Source organism: Mauremys reevesii, linkage group 1 (genome assembly GCF_016161935.1).
Source record: "Mauremys reevesii isolate NIE-2019 linkage group 1, ASM1616193v1, whole genome shotgun sequence".
Classification (NCBI taxonomy): domain Eukaryota; kingdom Metazoa; phylum Chordata; order Testudines; family Geoemydidae; genus Mauremys; species Mauremys reevesii.
Window position 1 is genome coordinate 261,905,516 of NC_052623.1, and position 14,655 is coordinate 261,920,170.

General features: G+C 43.0%; 1 protein-coding gene across 9 annotated transcripts in view; it reads left to right on the forward strand.

Annotated features, from left to right (window-relative positions):
- Nucleotides 1-14,655, forward strand: part of CHST11 (carbohydrate sulfotransferase 11) — a 280,383-nt gene that overhangs the window by 87,493 nt on the left and 178,235 nt on the right. For 2 of the 9 annotated variants that reach the window (XR_005583679.1, XR_005583675.1), the window contains one exon: nucleotides 2,921-3,399. The exons of the other annotated variants lie outside the window; for them this stretch is intronic. The gene's annotated coding sequence lies outside the window, so the exon portion shown is untranslated. Of the gene's footprint in view, nucleotides 1-2,920; nucleotides 3,400-14,655 lie in introns of those variants that run through there. 9 annotated transcript variants of the gene reach the window in all.

The following is a 14,655-nucleotide window of genomic DNA, read 5'->3' on the forward strand; positions in this document are numbered from 1 at the left end:
TCCCCTTAATATACTAATATGCATATGCATCTTATCAGTGCATTTAGTTGCTTAGCATTGAGGTTTCCTTTTTCTCTTCCTCTGAAAATTGTTGTTTTGAAACTATTTCATAAGCATTTAGGTGGTTTTAACTGACTGTGAAGTGTTGCACAAATTGTTCCTGTTTTTAAAGGATTTATGGAGAACCACAATCTCCAGCAGCTATTTAGGAGCCTAACTCCATGTACAGTATTTGGCTCTTTGAATAGGAGAGCAACTGGGAGAATAATAAGAGAAAATGAATCTGGAGACAGGGCAGAAAGATGGGTGCAATATCACCTATTGCCTTCAGCAAGCAGGCATCTGTAGAAGCTCATCATTACAGTTGTTCTCACACAGATCCTCTGATAAGGTATGGAAAGATGGGGAGAAGCCATTTATAGGGCAAAGAGAGTGGAATCTAAGGAAGCTGATGTGAAGAAATTAAAAATAATGAAAGGGCGGAAAACCCTGTGTAAATATCTTATTCTGTGTCATGCACGGCTAAGAGCATGGGAGATGCCAATCTAGGGCTGATGGAACAAAGATCCTACCTCCAGGAATTCCCATCACAAGTTCTGCCTGCATGCAGAATAGAAACAGCGGTTCCGTGCCCCCCTAATTTCACTTAATCAGTTCATTTTTTGCCTTGAAACAGCAGTGAGGATAAAAAAAAGTGTTTATTTGGTTTAGCCTCCCCTCCCCCATTATAGTGTCTTCCAGGTTCCTTAAAACTGTCAATTTCCTTTCTGCACACCTTGGAGTGCTTTTTCCCAATCTATCCTTTCAGCCTGGTTCATGAGATCTAGAAATAATACAGTGCTTGGAGCACAGTTTTCTATCTCTGGATAGAAGATATTAAACATTTATTCTGTGCTAAGAATGATTCTAATGTTTATCTTTTGCTTGAAGTATTCAAACAAGCACAGGTTAAAGCTAGATGTAAGCCAGGTAGATCAAAAATGTATGGCCCCAAAGCCACTCTCTGGAAAGGGTAGTGAAAGATGCAGGGCTAGAAAAAACTCAAGCTGCGTAGGTGGGACTAGGGCAAAAAATACATTCCCCGCTCCTTGGGAGCATGGGCAATCCATTTCACCATGTATTTGGGGGAGAAGGATTTCTGAGTTGGAAGGTGGCCAGCATAGAACATGTACATTTCCCTTTCTTTTCCACTCTGAAACCTTTCTTGCTGCTGAGTCTTGACAAACAAACAACTTCAAGATCCTGGTTCAGCAAAGGACTTAAGTATGTAGCTAATTTTAAGGACATGAATAATCAGGATGAATTGTATGCTTAAATGCTTAATTGAGTTGAGTGAAGTCCTCATCAAAGAAGCTGAAGAGACCATTCATCTCCATAGAAAAGAGCAACACATTTCAGAAGAACTAGTGATAGGGTGACCAGACAGCAACTGTGAAAAATCGGGATGGAGGTGGGAAAACCCTGTGTAAATATCTTATTCTGTGTCATGCACGGCTAAGAGCATGGGAGATGCCAATCTAGGGCTGATGGAACAAAGATCCTACCTCCAGGAATTCCCATCACAAGTTCTGCCTGCATGCAGAATAGAAACAGCGGTTCCGTGCCCCCCTAATTTCACTTAATCAGTTCATTTTTTGCCTTGAAACAGCAGTGAGGATAAAAAAAAGTGTTTATTTGGTTTAGCCTCCCCTCCCCCATTATAGTGTCTTCCAGGTTCCTTAAAACTGTCAATTTCCTTTCTGCACACCTTGGAGTGCTTTTTCCCAATCTATCCTTTCAGCCTGGTTCATGAGATCTAGAAATAATACAGTGCTTGGAGCACAGTTTTCTATCTCTGGATAGAAGATATTAAACATTTATTCTGTGCTAAGAATGATTCTAATGTTTATCTTTTGCTTGAAGTATTCAAACAAGCACAGGTTAAAGCTAGATGTAAGCCAGGTAGATCAAAAATGTATGGCCCCAAAGCCACTCTCTGGAAAGGGTAGTGAAAGATGCAGGGCTAGAAAAAACTCAAGCTGTGTAGGTGGGACTAGGGCAAAAAATACATTCTCCGCTCCTTGGGAGCATGGGCAATCCATTTCACCATGTATTTGGGGGAGAAGGATTTCTGAGTTGGAAGGTGGCCAGCATAGAACATGTACATTTCCCTTTCTTTTCCACTCTGAAACCTTTCTTGCTGCTGAGTCTTGACAAACAAACAACTTCAAGATCCTGGTTCAGCAAAGGACTTAAGTATGTAGCTAATTTTAAGGACATGAATAATCAGGATGAATTGTATGCTTAAATGCTTAATTGAGTTGAGTGAAGTCCTCATTAAAGAAGCTGAAGAGACCATTCATCTCCATAGAAAAGAGCAACACATTTCAGAAGAACTAGTGATAGGGTGACCAGACAGCAACTGTGAAAAATCGGGATGGAGGTGGGGGGTAATAGGAGCCTATATAAGAAAAAGACCCAAAAATCGGGACCGTACCTATAAAATCGGGACATCTGGTCACCCTAACTAGTAAGTATATTTTCCAAGTACTTCTGCCAATGTTACAGGAGGACTTGATGTTAACATAGGACTATTTCTACAGTCTGTATTCATGATGAGTAGTGCTTACTCATACAAGTAGTCCCCCTGAAGTCAATGTAACTACTTGTATGAGAAAGTGGAACTCAGCACAAGGAAAGGATGTGGAATCTGGCTAAATGATTTTAAGTTGTTCAGGGCGGGGATATTGTCTGTTTTATACAGTGCCATGTATATTTATGGCACTGAAGTAATGAGCTGGGCACTTCGAACTATGGAAACAGAGAGATCTTTCATTTCCTTTCAGAATAATGCTCCCTAAAATCTCTGAAATCAACATTAATTATCCCTGACTTATTAAGTTCAGGTCCTGTACATCACGTATTTGTCTCAATCTTCCAGATCTGCTGCCTTATACAGGAGCATTTGTAGCTCTGCTCAAGACCTGTGAGGATTCTGCTGATAAAGAGGGTGTTTAGGAAATGCAAGAAAAAGAAAAGTAACTAGAAGATTGTGGCTCTTCGCTTCAGAATCACCATGTTTCTACACAGGGAAAAGAAGCGGAGCATTCTGAAAAACTAGTCCACAGAGCCAGGAAAGACTTGTTCCAATGGAAATACCTGAGACCATGATTAAAGCTCTTGGTTTTCAGTCAGACGGGGAGGAGGAAAAAGAAACAAAGCAAGTTTTCATTTTAAAAATAAAAACCCAGTATGTTGCAGTGGGTTCCATTGCATTCCTCTGTATCGTTAATGCCAAGTGAGAACCACCAGATATGGGCTTATGTCTGAACAGGTAATGCGCAAAGTTTTAAAAATAAAAAGGGACCAGTCAAACTGATGTCCTCCAATTCATTATAATAAATTGGCCTATTCCTCTTAGCAATGGTGTTCCTATTATGTCTGTATGTACAGTATCAGAATTGGGAGGCACGATGAAATAAAGACAATTTCGCACATTTCTCCAGGATAAAGTCTTCAGAACTTCACTGCACAGGATTTCCAAGATCAACTCTGTTTTACAGATCCCATAAGAATTTATCTTGACTGCTTTTTTTTTTTTGCCCTCACTCAAAAATGTAAAAAGGCAAAATGTGGTATTTGGTTAAATGAACTGAGGGCAATGATGAAGATTCATTTAAACAGAGCTAAATATTATAGACCATCTCAGTTTCCTTTCACCCTAAATATAAGGGTTATAAAGCTGAGAGAGCTGCTTGAGCCAGATGGCTAGAGTTGAATCATAGAAGCATGTGCAAAGCTGTGAGGAAAGTCTCCTTGAGAAATTAAATCCCATTCCACTAGTTCTTTCCTTTTGCTGAGCAGAAAGAACTTGTGTGTCATCTGAACACCTTTGCAATGTGGCAGTTTGGCTCACTGTGCACGTTTTCCCTGAATACAATGGGATAAATTGTGGAGTTATCACTAGCTCTGAGTAAGGGGCAATGCGTATTTGTGCTATGCACGGAGCAGACCTGGACCAAATTGTAACTCAGTTGAAATTTGGTCCCTGGCTCCTCTCTCACTCCAGGGGGAAATAATCAGTGCCTTCCCTTTTCATGGTGCAGGTTACTGTAACAGAGAGAGAACCTGGAGCACTAGGCCTGGTGCAAGATCTGAGGCCTGAACCAGAGGCTGTGAACCAAAGTCAGGCCATGTATTCAAGTAGTTGTTTACAAGTTCATTGTCCAGAACATGAACTTGGCAAAGTTGTTGCTATGTACTAGGCACTAGATATTTACGTAAAAATATTCCAGCTAGTACAGATACCTCCCGATCTAGTACAAGATAAGTTGGTTTGACAACATAATGATAAGGTTGTTTTGTCCAAGAGATCAAGAACAAGGGGAAGGAACAAACAGATGTCATGAAATACATAAGGTGGTGTGTACAGTAACCAGGGCTGGCTCTGGCTTTTTTTGCCGCCCCAAGCAAAAAAAAAAAAAGATGGGGGGGGGGCCCACCAGAGCAGCAAAGCAGGGGAAAAAAAGAAAAAAAAGGCGCGTCTGGAGTGGCAAAGCCGGGGGAGGGGGAACATGGGTGCGGCAAAGCAGGGGGTGGGACACAGCGTGGCTGGAGCAGCAAAGCGGGGGGGCGGGGAACAACACAAAAACGGTGCGGCTGGAGCAGCAAAGCGGGGGCGCGGGGAGAGAAACAACGGCGCGGCTGGCAAAGCAGGGGAAAAACAAAACAAAAAAACCTTACAGGGCAGCCGGAGCCAGGGGACACCCTGTGCTGCCGAGTGCGCGCCCAGTCTAATGCGGGGGAAGGAGAGGGAGAGGGGGGCAGAGAGAGAAGGGGGGCAGCGAGCACTTCAGCGGGGCGCTCGCCATGTGGCCCAGACCGCTGTGCCGCCTGCCGGGAGGGCTCTGCTCCGGTCCGGTTGGCGGGGTGGGAAGGACGCAGGCTGCCCTGCTGAGTTTGCTGCAGGGCGCTCCCCTTCTCTGCGCCGCTGCCCCCTACAGGGTGGCCGGAGCAGTGAACCAAAAAAAAAAAAAAAAGCCGTGCCGCCTAGGTTTGGGCGGAATGCCGCCCCGTAGAATCTGCAGCCCCAAGCACGAGCTTGCTCAGCTGGTGCCTGGAGCCAGCCCTGACAGTAACTCCTCACTTAGTCATCCCAGTTAACATTGTTTTGTTATGTTGCTGATCAATTAGGGAACATGCTCATTTAAAGTTGTGCAATGCTCCCTTATAATGTTGTTTGGAAGCTGCCTGCTTTGTCCACTGCTTGCAGAAAGAGCAGCCTGTTGGAGCTAGCTGGTGGGGGCTTGTAATCAGGGTGGACTGGCAGCTCCCCTATTAGCTCCCTGTTCCCCTAAGTTCCCTGTGCAGGAGCCGCCCAGCAGGCTATCAATTGCCAGCAGTTCGCTGACCCTCCCCTCTCTGCCTTGGAGCTGCTCCTGGGAGCCTCCTGCTTGCTCTGCGGTGGAGGGAGGAAAGGGGGGCTAATATCAGGGTGCCCCCCATCCCCCCTGCTCCTGCCACCTGCTTATCCCATCTCCATAGAGAAGCGGGGGGACATGACGGGGCTTAGGATGGAGGAAGCTTGCTAGCAGCAGCTGCTGTCTCAACTTACTTAAAAAGGCAATGTACTTAGAGTGCGGTCCGTGTACTTAAAGGGGCAAGGAGCATCTCTCTCTCTATTACTCACTCACTCACATGGTGCGTGTCTCTGTCTTGGTCTGCCATGCTGTCTCCCCTCCCTCCATTTGTGCTGCCTTGTAGAGTGTGAGGCTACATTAACAATGTGTTAAACCTTGAGGGCTCAGACGGATGCTTGTTCATCATTTAGCAGTAAGGCATTCCCCAGGAAATATCCCACCCTCTTCCACCCTCTGATTTCACCATCTCAACCAAGCTTCACAATCATCATTGCTGTGTACAGTATTAAACTCTGTGTGTGTGTGTGTGTGTGTGTATATGTATATATATATATAGTCTTTTGTCTGGTGGAAATTTTTTCCCCTGGAACTTAACCCTCCCTATTTACATTAATTTTTATGGGGAAATTGTATTTGCTTAACATCATTTTGCTTAAAGTCGCATTTTTCAGGAACATAACTACAATGTTAAGGGAGGAGTTACCGTAATTTATTTGTTTTTAGTCTATAAATGTAGGAGTCCTTTGCCTTTTATTCTTTGCCTGGCCTGGGGGCGGCAGAAATGTCCGCTGCTGACTGAGCCGTTCCATGCTACTAGGCGCTCATGTGTCAGTGTACCTGTAACCGCAGAGCCAGGACACTAATACTGTGGCTAGGGGGCAATTAACCTGGCTGAGTGTCTTTGCCATTGAACGGTGCCTGTGGTCTTGTGTTACGAGGAACGTCGAAGTCTGCTGAATGAGCAGGCTGCATTATCTGCTACTAATAACATTGAAACTCCAAGGACAGAAGCACTGAGCAGCCTAAACAGCGCCACCAAGGCAAGGACGTTCCAGCTGAAGCGGCTCTCTGTGCAGAGCTGGGGACAGCACCCGGAAAGAAAACACGCGGTGCAAACCAACTGACAACATTTACTTCCCCTACATGTTTGCTCATGTGTGCAGGTTAGCGCATTTGGGGGTTGTCAAGGCTCCATCCACCTGTTTGTCCCCTAGGTTACTCATCCCCCTGCCCCTAGCCAGGCCCTCTCAGGGGTCCAGAAAGGCCTGGGCAACTTCCAGCTTTTGAGGCCTCTAGCCATAATAAAAATAAAAAATTATGACACATGAAAACAAAATAAGGCATCAAAAAAGATGTGACTTTTTAAAAAAAAATTTATTTAACAAATGCTTTTCTGGTCTGATAGGGATGTGCATAAAAACAAGTTGCAAAACTTATCAAATGCCTAAAAATTTAACAAGTGTCTACATTTGTGGCCCCCTTTGAGCTTGAGGCCCAGGCGAAATGGACCTCTTGGCCCTCCCTCTGATTGGCCCTGCCCCTAGCTGTGCAGAAGGGAGTGGTAGCCCCATGGGCTGCTCTCCTGACAGACAGACACACTTACACTTACACTTGCTATGGCCTGTGATGGGGATAGTCCATGCAAGGGTGTAACAGGCCAGTCAATGCTCCCATACTCCCGTTTGGGTACCTAGGGCAAGCCAACAACTATGATGTTCTGTCTTGATTGGACAGATAGGTCACATGGTATGTTTGTGTCCTGACCTAATTAATAGAATCTGGTGCAAATACTTGTGATTATGAATTCAAAATTTGCAGTTCTGCAGCATTCGCCTCAAAATGTGCTGTAATCTCCTTCAGGAGAACATTTGTGAAAAATGAACGCAGACAAAGCACGTTGGTCATGGATTATTTTTTTTTTCAGTGTTCACCCAGCTTTATTAGCCATATCTTTTCATAAACTGCATACTACCATTTTATGTACTACACAGCCTCATAGTAGAGGTTGCTGTTGGTACCTGGTGGCAGTTGGATAGATCTCCACTTAGAAAAAATATTTGGCGTGTATGAACATGTGTTTATAACAGATATTATCCTTTTGTCCCTAATGTCTACTTAGATTAGATGCTTCATTTCAAAGATTGTCTACTACTCTGTTTGAGCAGTCCCTACTGCAGTGGGGTTTCTCCTTTGGTTGGCCATTAGTCATTTACTACCACAATAAAATATTATATGTATATTTAGGTATATGCTTCTATAATACACGCGCATGCACACACATATTCTCTATATAGTATAATGCAACGAAATGGCCAATATTTGGTCATATGTATGCTTCATACAACACTTTTAGTTACCAAAGTATAGATTCTTGTCAGGTAGCCAGTAGAGAACATAAGAACAGCCATACTGGGTCAGACCAAAGGTCCATCTACCGCAGTATCCTGTCTTCCGACAGTGACCAATGCCAGGTGCCCCAGAGGGAATGAACAGAACAGGTAATCATCAAGTGATCCATCCCTGGCACCCATTCCCAGCTTCTGGCAAACAGTATATGACGCTGTTTGCATTTGGGCTGATGTACTCATTTGGTATCTGATGGAACTAGTCAGGCATTTGTTCTTCTACTTAGTTATCAGTCTGCTACAAACTAAGCAGTCATTTAAGATGGAGAGGGAAAATTTACAAGCATTGATTAACTCTGAGAGGTCCAATCCTCCTCAGTACATATGAGTGGAAGGAAAAAAAATCACTGTTGGCTTTCTTTTAATGAACAAAATTTGGATCCTTCTGAAAATGGGGATTTTAACCCATTAATAAACCTCACCCAATCATCAGTGCCTTTAATTCTGTCAGACATGCCTGATCACCCTGGCTGTACCTTGTTTATACCTCTTCATTCCTTATTTGTTTTATCCTTTCACACTGTAAACGGGAAGGCCAATCGTCTGTTCAGAACTCCAAAACTAGACATACAGAATGCCTAGACACAGCAGATGCACTGTCCCAGCATAGGAAGGGTTTGTGTTGTGGTCTCAGGACTATTTATTTTGTGCAATAGGAATACACTTCCTAAAAATAGTGGGCAGTGGGGCTATGTTGACCTATATGAGCTGTGGAATTAGCCCATTAATTTAATCTGAAAGTTACTTTTGTCCCTGAACGGAGAGCAGCCAGACAAGAGGGGAGGAGACATAGAAAAGAGATTGAAATGAAGGGGCTGAGGAATCGGAGGAGGGGGGAAAAAAAGACAGAAGAAGCAGAAATAGAGTAATGATTGTGTCGGTTCTGAAGAGATAGAGGCCGAATGTTTGAAAACTGAAGGGGAAACAACAGGGATTATTCTTTACAAGAAAAACCCTCAGAGGGAGAGGCTGACAATGTGTTTTTGTTTTAGAGAGAGTACATTGGAGATGTGCTTGACATGCTTTAAGTCTGTCTATGTCTAGTGGGCCTTTAGGGTTAACAAAGTGGATGTATAAACACTGCTAGTTTTTTATAAGAGAAAGGAAAACAAAATATCACTCTAGTCAAGCTGGCAAAGTTGGGAGTGAAAGCCCCATGGAGATATGCTGCAAGTGGAAAGTTGATTCTTCAAACCACTTTCTTATCTTCAAGAGTTGAATGTATTTTTCCATCAATAAAACATTGTGATATGGTTTAAAATGAGTGTTTATTTGTATGTGTCCTCTACAGCTAAGTAAGAGTGCAGGCTTGTGATGCACTCAGAAGCCTGAGAGATGTGTACAGTCTTGCTCAGTCAAGATCGCTTCTAAAAGCCCTTCTCTGACCTGGAAGATTAATTTGAAAAAGTTAATAAAATAGTAGCTAAAGTTGACCCAGTGGCCATAATTTACTTGGATATTCAAAAAGCTTTATATAAGCGAAGCTCCCTCAGCAGAGACTATTACAGAAAATACATAACCACAGGTAAAGAGGCAAAGTCTTGTCATAGATTAGGAACTGGCTAAGCGATAAGGGGTTTAAAGTCACAATGAGCAAAAAAATCCAGGAATGTTAATGGTTGGTTACCATAGGAGTCCATATCAGGCCAGTGCTCAGTAAAAGTCTGATCCAGCTTCCTTTGGAGTCATTGGGAATATTTCCATTTATTCTCATGGGAATTGGGTCATGCCCTGATACAGTAAAGATTTGAAATAGGAAGCAGACAGCAAGATGGCCAAGTTTGCTTATGGCAACAAGTTGGGTTGGCTAGTTAACACTTTAGAGGATTGTGAGAAATTCTGAAGTGGTATAAATGTTTCCCAAAGGATCAGGCATCATGATAGTAGATTAAATTGAACAGGGATAAAGTAATGATTGCAGGCAAGAAATAATTTAAATTTCTCATGGATACAATTAGGCTCTGAACTTACAGTGATATCTGGGGGGAAGTGAAAGATTTGGAAGTCGTGAATAGCTCACAAAAGATGTCTGGTAAATGTGAAGGCAACAAAGAATCCTGTGGCACCTTATAGACTAACAGACGTTCTGCAGCATGAGCTTTCGTGGGTGAATACCCACTTCTTCAGATGCAAGTGGTGGAAATTTCCAGGGGCAGGTTTATATATGCAAGCAAGAAGCAAGCTAGAGATAACGAGGTTAGTTCAATCAGGGAGGATGAGGCCCTGTTCTAGCAGTTGAGGTGTGAAAACCAAGGGAGGAGAAACTGGTTCTGTAATTGGCATCCATCCTGGAGAATGATCCCACACTTTCACAGGCCTTGGGTGGCAGGCCAGTCCTCGCCCACAGACAACCTGCCAACCTGAAGCATATTCTCACCAGTAACTGCACACCGCACCATAGTAACTCTAGCTCAGGAACCAACCCATGCAACAAACCTCGATGCCAACTCTGCCCACATATCTACACCAGTAACACCATCACAGGACCTAACCAGATCAGCCACACCATCACCGGTTCATTCACCTGCACGTCCACCAATGTAATATATGCCATCATATGCCAGCAATGCCCCTCTGCTATGTACATCGGCCAAACTGGACAGTCTCTTAGGAAAAGGATAAATGGACACAAATCAGATATTAGGAATGGCAATATACAAAAACCTGTAGGAGAACACTTCAACCTCCCTGGTCACACAATAGCAGACCTTAAGGTGGCCATCCTGCAGCAAAAAAACTTCAGGACCAGATTTCAAAGAGAAACTGCTGAGCTCCAGTTCATCTGCAAATTTGACACCATCAGCTCAGGATTAAACAAAGACTGTGAATGGCTTGCCAATTACAGAACCAGATTCTCCTCCCTTGGTTTTCACACCTCAACTGCTAGAACAGGGCCTCATCCTCCCTGATTGAACTAACCTCGTTATCTCTAGCTTGCTTCTTGCTTGCATATATAAACCTGCCCCTGGAAATTTCCACCACTTGCATCTGAAGAAGTGGGTATTCACCCACGAAAGCTCATGCTGCAGAACGTCTGTTAGTCTATAAGGTGCCACAGGATTCTTTGTTGCTTTTACAGATCCAGACTAACACGGCTACCCCTCTGATACTTGGTAAATGTGAAGCAGCAGTTAACAAAGCAAGATGCTTGGGTGCCCCCCCCTCTATTTATTTGTATTTATTTATTTTTAAAGAGGGCAGAATTTAATCCAGAAAATATTCTGACATTATATCAAGCCCTGTGTCCAGTTGTCACTGCATTGTAAGAAACTTGCAGCAGAAACAGAAAAGGTCCAGGGACAGAGGAAGAGAGAGTCAGCAAAGAGGTTTAAAGGCATGATAGGACATACATATGAAAGAGAGAGCACAGGGAATTTTTTAAAAAAATCCTGGAAATAGAAGAATAGAAAGAACTTGATTAAAGATCATGAATGTGACTGACCCATCATACTGAAGGCTGGTCACTCTTCCTCCTGTCAAAGAGAAATCTTTTATGTGAAGTATCTCTAAAGAATCAGAGGGGTAGCCATGTTAGTCTGGACCTGTGAAAAGCAGGAAAGAGTCCTGTGGCAACTTATAGACTAACAGATGTATTGGAGCATAAGCTTTCGTGGGTGAATACCCACTTTGTCAGATGCATGTGAAGGGTAATCTCTAGCCACTCACTGTCCCGGGAGGTTGTGTAGTCAAATACTGTGGCTAGATTATTAAAAGGGTTGTTATGATCACTAGTGACAACTGTAGCTATGCAAGCTCAGATAGTAAGGTCAGTCAGTTCTTGTGCTTTGAAAGACCGTGGTGGGAGTTAGAAAAGAATTAGAAATGTTCAGCATCTTCCATTTGGCGAGGTGCATAGTTGGATATCTTTACCTTCTTCAGAAGCATCGGGTGTTTGGCCACAGATACCCAACTGGGCAGACTAATATTGTGCTTTTCTGTGGCAAATTCTATACCCATAGCCACAATTTTGCAGGTCATTTGTATGCTTGTGTAGCTCTCTTGTCCCTATTATGGGTTGCCATAATTATCAGTGATTGAGATTACATTCTCAATCTGAACCTTACTGAGTTTCCTTTCCTTCTCCAAAAGCCTTCTTTCAAAGTTTCAAAGGCCTTTTGGATCACAGAAGTCTTCCTCTTTATCTCTGCTTTACAGCCGCTGTCCTGATGTACGGTATCAGGCTCCCCAGACCCCTTTGCCTTTGTACTGTTGTACTGTAGCTCTGTGTGTGTCTGCTGCCTGTCTCCTTTTCATCAGTGAATTCAGCCTCTGCTTCCTCTGGTGTGATGTCTCAACATGTCATTTCATTCCATCATAATGACAGCAGGCTTTTTTCCATGTTTCTTATTTCTTCTGTCTCTGTTCAAAGGTTGTGATTCAGAGACACTGAAAGTACTTTCCCTTCCTCTGATCTCTGTATGTTCACTGAATTTGTCCTTGCCTAACTTTTTTTTTTTAAATACACCTCAATGGACATCTTTTCTCTTTGCTACTGTAAGCCGCCGTCACCAATTTGAAGACATACTTACTCACATTTACAGTCCAGTCCATTCCTTGTGTGCTAGCTAACTCCATCTTATTCTCCTTGATCGTCTCCTCCTCTTTTTCTGTGCCTTCATTCTTTTGCTTCATCTTTCTCACAGGCTTTCTAGTGACTTAAAATAGCTAGGGGGAGAGAGAGATGCCTCTCGTCACTTCTTCCTGGACTCTTCTCATAAACTCTTTCACAGTAGTTGCAGTTAAGTCAAAATGTGTAACCAACGATATCTCAGATGCTATGGAGTAGTACGTTTCTGGTAAAAGCTGACTTTTTAATAGATACCACTACAGAGCTTTCCTCATTAGTTAGTTAATGCTACAAATCCTTCATGGTCTAGTTCCTTGTATGACTCATGTGTCTACTCTGACAATCTCTGTGGAAAAGCTTAATCCAATTCCGATCATGTACATGCTGAAGAATATATCCTACATATTTCTATTTCCCAACTCTTATGAACTTGATGACAGATTTTGACAGGGGAAATTAAATTTAAAAATCATGTATTTTAACACACTAGTTTTCCTACCTAGATTACTAGTAACATCTCAGATTATTAAAGTTGTAAGAAACTTAAAAATCCTATTTATTTTTTGCTGCTCATGCTATGGTTTACTCTATACATTTCTCTCAGTTTGTGCTTTGAAAGTCAACAAAGTCAGTTTCTTTCTGTTCAGACTCTGATTTAAAAGAGCAAACACTTAAGGACATGCTTATCTTGAAGCATATGGTGCAGTGCTATCCTGAATGAAGGTCTTAGTCGTCTTCCTTTTCAAATTGGTAGTGCTTCCATTTTTGGCTTGCAGGCTAAAGGAGAATGTGTTTGTCTTGGAATTGAAGTGGATCATTTTTGTGGATCCTGGGTTTTATAGACGCTTGTTTACAGAGAATCTAAATTTTGGACCAAATTTGAGTTGTGTCCCATTAGCCTATCTAACTACATTATTGATATACAGCCTGCCTCCAGCACCTTAGTTGACTTACTCAGCTGGGTTCTGGCGATATCTGTGAGATCTGTCCAACACACACGGAAGTGAATGGAATGGCTTCCATCGACTTCAATGAGCACTGGATCAAGACTCCTTCCTGGGAAAGAATCCTGACCCCCAGGTCTTTTGGATAGAAGTGGAACCACTCCACAGCTGTACCTCTAGCCTGAGGACTGGTGTAGGCTCCGTGATCTTGGAACCCTGTCTGCGGGGGAAGGGCAGGTACAGAGGATCCCTGCTTCCCCATCCCCAAAGAACTATTGTGTCTGGCAGTGCCAGGATCCCCCAGAAGCTGGGCTTCACACCAGCATGCGATGTTCACCCCCGAGAGGCCTCCTAACATCCTATACCTATCTGCTCAGCAAAACCCCGGCAGCTCCACTGTACTGTGAGCTCTCTGCAAGGAGGGGCAGAATGTTATTCCAACGTAAATACGTTTTTGAAGGATAGTTCTACCATCAGTTGTACATGTGTGTTTTCATTGATTAGATTTCAACCGTTACACTGTATCCTGATAAAAGCATGATTTCCATAACCTATGTGCTGTTGTAATACCTAGGAAAGCTGGCGTTAAGAACAAGTTTACAACTGTAATGGCAAATAGCTTTGCCTTTGTCAGTTTCTTACAACCTTAGTGTTATTCTGGAGGCATTTTTTGCAGTGTTTAATTCACCGTGGGTATCCTATGTGGAAATTAATTGGAATGGAAATTTCAAAGTGGGTAAGATAATATCTTTTACTGAACCAACTTTAGTTGGTGAGAGAGACAGGCTTGTCTTTCTCAACAGAAGTTGTTCCAATAAAAGCTATTACTTTAGGTCAGTGGGTTGAGCATTGGCCTGCTAAACCCAGGGTTGAGAGTTCAATCCTTGAGGGGGCCGCTTAGGGATCTGGGGCAAAAGCAGTACTTGGTCCTGCTAGTGAAGGCAGGGGGCTGGACTCGATGACCTTTCAGGGTCCCTTCCAGTTCTATTTTCTATCCTGGGACCAACATGGCTACAACTTACACTGCGTACAGGAAGCTTTAGTAATCAGTGGGACTTCCAAGAGAAGCTGTGCAACCCTCCTCTGTATCTTGTGTGTGTTCTGTCCATTGTGGTTTCAGCAGCCTTCCAAATTTAAAAAAAAAAAATCTTGATTTACATAATATTTTCTAAAGGCAATTGTCACATTCTACTTGTCGCCCGTTTGTCTCATAATGATGGCATCGGTGTGCTTGTTTTTCATGTTAGCATAAGTCAAGTTGTTTAGAGAGTATGAAATGAATGGATTATTTAAATAAAGATGTTATAAACTAGATGGGTGGGCTTGGTAATGGGGCAGAC